At 38.1% G+C, this 6,229-nt stretch overlaps 1 long non-coding RNA gene across 1 annotated transcript in view; it reads right to left on the bottom strand.

Annotated features, from left to right (window-relative positions):
- The window catches only part of LOC107624879, a 21,616-nt gene continuing 15,436 nt past the window's right edge, over nucleotides 50-6,229 (bottom strand). Inside the window, exon 4 of the long non-coding RNA XR_002358318.1 lies at nucleotides 50-82. This is a non-coding gene — a long non-coding RNA (uncharacterized LOC107624879). The remainder of the gene's footprint in view (nucleotides 83-6,229) is intronic.

Below are 6,229 nucleotides of genomic sequence, written 5' to 3'. Positions count from 1 at the left end.
ATCAGCAAAATACAACATCCATAAGTCCCACTTTGCTGCAGAGAAACTTCAGACGTCTAGCAAGGTGCCTCTCGACCTGCATCTGAAAACAACATTTGTCGGTTCTCAGCATGGTAATGGTGCCCACAAACATAATATATAAGGTCCTGAAAAAGCCAGAGGCAATCCTAGAACTTTGACACTCATATTTGAAACTTAGAATATTAACTAAACCATAAATTAGTGTAAGTCTTCTGAGGCATCTAGATTCTAACTCAATTCTAATCTTAATCCCTCAATTATCGCCTTCCTCCAACTCTCCAAAACTCTGGTGCATAGACAAACAATACAGACAAAGACATACACAAGTAGAGTATTGTTATTGCAGGTAGTAAGTATGGCAGATAAGCATAGTGATTCACAAAGGCAAACCCAAATAATGCACAAGCAAGCAAAACACACAAATGCATATGATGCATGTCTACCCTATGGCTAATGAGCTCATCTGTCGGTTCTGCAGCCGAACCCGATATATCCGGTAGCTAACCCGGACATCGTCTCTTTGTTGCGCACAAAAATCTCAGCACATCGGCTGACCATTAGAGGGAGAGTTTCCTGTCACCATTAGAGGGAATATGTGTGATAAACTTCAATTTTAGGGTTTATCTTGTATTGAATTTAGTGAATTTTATCAACTTATCCCACATTTATTCAATGAAATAGCATGATTTTGTGAATTTCTCCTAATTTGTGCTTAAGAGTGAAAACATACTTTTTAGGCTCTTAATTTACTAAATTTAATTCATTTTGATTCCACTCGATGCCTTGATGTGTTTGATGAAGTGATTTCAGGTTTAGAAGGTGAAGATTGGATTGAAGGAATGAAGAAAAAGCATATAAAAGTGGAGAATTAATGAAAAAATGAAGTTTGGAAATCTGCGCAGTTTTGCGTACGCGTGACCAGAAATTTCGTCAAGCGACACATATGCATGACCTTCCGCGTACACATGACAGTCGGCACGTGACTTCATTAAAGAAATCATGGCTGGCGATTTCTGAGCTCACTCAGACTCAAATCCAACTCATTTCTGAAGTATTTAAGGTAGAATTCAAGAAGGAACAAGGGGGAGCAATTAGGGTAGTGTAGAAACATGTCTTAGGGTAGTATTCTAGAGAGAGAAGCTCCCTCTTCTTTCTAGAATTAGGGTTCTTAGTTTAAGTTTCTCTTTAATTTCACTTTTTAATTTTTGTTTTAGTGTAGTTTCATTTATATTTTCATGTTCTATTATCTTTAGTCTCTTAATTTCCTTTGTTAATTTCTCACTTGTGCCACTTTTTATGTTCATGAACTCTTGTTACTTTTAATTTCATTTAATGCAATTTGATGTTTTATGGTTTTTTTATGCTTGTTTGAGTTATTGTTATTTTCTTGCATTTGGTAGTAGTAGATTTCATTATTATTGCAATTTAATATGCTTTTCTTTTTATGCACACCAAGTGTTTAATAAAATGCTTGGCTTAGTTTTAGAGTAGATTTTGAGCATTCTTGGCTTGGAAAGAGAAGTTTGGTAATCTTGAGTCATTAATACCCAATTTAGATTGGTGATCTAGAGTTGTTAGTGATCTTGTTTCCATTGATGCTACTTATGGATTGGGATTAACTAGGCTTATTTGACTTTCTCTCAATAGGGAGATAACGTAATAGGCTTAACTCTTGGTAATTATTGTATTATGATTAATGACTAGGATAGAAAACCTTGATTCTCAATTCTTGCCTTGAATGCCTCTTTAGTATTTGTTATCTTTAGTTGTTTGCTTTATTTTCTTGTCATTTAATTTCTCACTTCTTTATCGCAAACCACCCCCTTGAACCTCATAACCGATAACATGCATACCTCACTGCAATTCTTTTGAAAGATGAACCGATATCTAATACTCTCGGTATTTTTATTGGTTTGCACATTTGACAGCAAAAATTAAACTTTGATGCGGGTCGATTGTTGGAGACTTCTATACATATATATGTGCCATGTCACGACATCTATACTTGCAACGAAGCGATTCTCTTATTAAGAAGAAAATTCCTAACCGACGATTGGCTCACATCAACGTGCTCTGTCACCATTAGAGGGAATATGTGCCCTGTCACCATTAGAGGGAATCGGTGCCCTATCACCCTTACAACCAGAGAGAAAACATAGCATACTCATCATCAAACATCCTCATTCATGACTCATTACCATATTAATTTATTTTCAATCAATCATCATCAAGTTCAATTACTTTTAGTCATTATAGCCAGTATTCATCATATACTCAGCAACTCCGCATTTCTCAATCATAACTCATTACCTCACAACTCACGTCACTTCCAAATCACCACCCCTTCAAGGTTCAACTCCTTCACTATGAATGAGACTAAGTTTTAGGGTCATAGAGAGTAAAAATAGAGGTTTAGAAGTTCAAAATAATGTTTAAAATCACAAAACTCAAATTACTAAAAAACAGGGCACCGCATACGCGAACCATGTTCCGCATACGAGGAAGTGTTGTTATTTTCCCAACTCGCGTATGTGAACCTTTGCTCGCGAATGCGAGTCTCCTTGGCCGAATGGTTTGCTCGCGTCGCGTGCATGTGCCCACATACGCGAGCCTCCCTAAAATGCCAAAAGGCTGTTAAGTGTTGTAGAATTGTCTTTCGCATACGAAACTTCTGACGCGCATAATTTTTTCGTTGAAAATTATTTTTCATTCGTTCTTCAAACGGTGTAAACTTAAAGGACCCAATTTTCATACAAAATAAGTTTGAAAAGGTTTGGGAGTTCGGAAGTCGAGTTATGGCCTGCTAAAATTCGGTCAAAAATCAGTTTCTCATAAAAAAAAATAACAAACCTCTACTTTCACAATTTTTTCACAATTTTCTACCAACGTACCATAACTATACATAGCACCAAAACATACCAGCCACACCTCAACACTTCATTTTCATATCATGATATCCCATTCCATAAAATCATCAAGTCCAACTCCAACAATTTCATTCAATACAACATTCTTCCTCAATATACCAACAATAATAATTCATGTTCATTAATCTTACTACGACATCAATCATCAATGTATTATTATAGTTCATTAAAACCATCACCTCATCAACCATACACCACATTCATACCTTTCACCAACATACCAAATATTCACATCAATCCAACACATACTACATTAACTAAAATCACTAAATAGGCATCAAACACACAGTTCATCTTATCCTAGGTCGTCTAACCTAAGTTTTCACAAGATATTACATATTATATACGAGAAACCAAAACCATACCTTGACCAATTTCTCTCTAATGCCGAAGCACCTCATTTTCACCATTTTATTAAGCTTTCACTTCACCATAGCCGCACCAAAATAAGTTCCCAGCTTCCAAGGTCCCAAATCCAAAATTCAATCACCAAATGTACTTTAATTCATCATATTTTAATTTATTTTCACATTTGGTTCTATAATCAACATCAACACTTGCACATTCAACAATCCACAAGGGGTTGAGGGTTTTTACCTTTCTCATGCATCAATTGAGCAAGACCCACAAATTTTCTCAAGTTAATTTGATCCTAAACATCAAGACAACAAAAAATCTCAACACCTAATTCACCAAAATTTCGAAATTGGGGGAAAGAGAGACTGGAGTTAGACTGAGGGTTTCTTACCAAATTGGTTAGCGGGTTTTGTAGGGTTCGACACGTGGATGCATGATCGTAAACGGTGCGGCGATTAGAGCTCCGGATTGGAAGTTATGATAAAATGAAATCAAGAACAAGGGTTTTGTTCTTGTTCGTTCTTCCCCAAATGTTTCCCAGCGTGAAACTCAAAATGTGGGGGAGAAAGTGGCTGAAGCCATTCATTAAGGTGAGGTTGGGTTGGGCCTTGGGCCCAAAGTGAGTTCGGCGGTTTGGCCCGTTCATCCCAATCTTGGGGCAAAACCTTTAAAATTTGTGTCAAAATTCATATTTTAATTAATTCTACCTCATTAAACTATAAGATTCCATTTTCTAATTTTCTTGATTAATAATTAATTTATTCGCTAATTATTCACTAATTACACAGGATTTACATCCTACCCACCTAAATAAAATTTTCGCCCTCGAAAATATTGTTCACCACAAGAGTTCGCGAGAGTAGTTCTTGTTCCAACCTAATGGGTAGTTTCTCGACCTTTGCCAATCTCCGCAACGACTCATCTCTCATGTCTCCTCCATTCTCACCTTAGTAGTCCTAATGTTCTCCAAATCTTTGCGCCTCCACTGCGTCACTCTGATCGCTTCTTATTAAGAACTTACCTATTTATTTATGCTAACCTAACTCCCTATCAAAATAACTCGAAGTCGTCTACCAACAAGTCAGGATTTTCACAACCCGGTTACATGTTATGAAAGAATGCTATTCCTCGGTATTATTTAAAGCAGTTAAAATTTAGTTACCAGTTCCCTTATTACCTCAGATCTGAGGATTGGATTTGGCTACATCCCGGCCTCTCCTATGTGGACAATCTCTGACCAAATATCCTGGCTTCCCGCAATTGTAATATAAGCCCGAACCATAGCGACACGGCCTATTTGGGTGATAGCCTCCACAACTCTGACAACTCGAATCATCTGAAGCAGCCACTGTCTGTTTTCCTCTACCATTTCCTTGGTGGTCATCATTCATCTCGAGGTTATTCCGTCCTTGGGGAAATTGTTGTGCGTATCCTCTTCTCTTAAACTCTTGGCCCCTTGGTGCGAAATTTTTATTGTGCTCCCTTCGGTGGAATTCCCGGCGATCATTCTCCACCATAGCAACCTTCCTTATACATTCTTCAGTGAATCGGCATTTATTCACAAGCTCTGAGAAAACCCTAATCTCCATCGGCCCAACTGAGCTCAGAATGTCACTCCAGAGTCCTCCATCGTACTTTATACATTTCCTTTCTGCAAAGTCTTCTGGAGCACCTTAGCAGATTCGGGAAAACTGGCACAGTTCTTCAAATTTATTTGTGTACTCAGCAACAGACATCTAACCCTGATTTAACTGCAGCAACTCAAGCTCCTTAGCATTTCTAACTGAATTAGGGAAGTATTATTGTAGAACTCAGTTTGAAATACCTCTTAAGATATCACAACGATGTCGGGTTGTAGAATACGTTGCGTTCCCTGCCACCAGTATTGAGCTTCACACTGTGGTAGGTCGCAAACTCCACCTATTGTTCCTCGGGAACCTGCTGAGCTTGCAAAGCCCACTCTATTGCTTGGAGCCAGTTGTCGGCCTCAGTAGGGTTTGTGGTCCCACTGAAAGTCGGAGGATGCACCTTCATGAAAGTGGCAAGTGTCATTGGCCCTTCTTCACCATTATTACCATTCCCATGGTTCATCTGATTTTCCAATGCTTCGGCTGTCGCCTGCATAGTCGCAGCCATGTTTCCCAAGCTAGCCATAAAGTCCACAGGGTCGTTTTCTGCAATTCCAAGGTTCACATTACCTATTCTACCTCTGCCTCACACGCGATCACGTCCACGAGTCGACATCGGGTCCCTGTTCACACCAAACAAGTGATATCAAGTTGATCAGTCTCAATATCACAAGTCTAGTACTTCAAAGTTCCAAATGCATGCTCATGAACATTCATGCCACATATATCAGTTAGATAACCTAATTTAGCATGTAAAAACTCCTAGAGTATGCCCAGAAGCATAATCAGTCCGTCCCTCAGGCTCTACAGGAACGAAGTACTCTGATACCATAATGTAACACCCCACCACACAGAGCTTTACGCTTAAGCCGTAAAACGGAGGTGGTGTAACATTACGACCTCTAAAATAAAATATACATACATAATATATTTGAAAAAATGTAATATTCGAAGAGCCTTGAAGGTTGGTTAAGCAAAAACATGAAAAATAAAAGTGCAACGCTCAAGGTAACAATTACTTACGTACAAAAAAAAGTAAATATACATATAGATAATAGGAGCAGAGTGTCAAGGATACAAAATAATCAAGTTCTGGGCTCAACTTGCGAAGCTAAAGCTAGCCAGAGGATAGATATAGACATACATATGATCCTAAGCTTTCCAAAATACTCAAAATAGACCCTATGTCTCCATCAAGCCTCTAAGAGGCACAAAAGTAAAACATAGATATACAAGGAGAGTTCTATATATATATATATATATATATATAGCAAAAAACAACACACACAAAACCCA

Source organism: Arachis ipaensis, chromosome B01 (assembly GCF_000816755.2).
Source record: "Arachis ipaensis cultivar K30076 chromosome B01, Araip1.1, whole genome shotgun sequence".
Classification (NCBI taxonomy): domain Eukaryota; kingdom Viridiplantae; phylum Streptophyta; class Magnoliopsida; order Fabales; family Fabaceae; genus Arachis; species Arachis ipaensis.
This window is presented reverse-complemented; position numbering and strand designations above follow the sequence as displayed.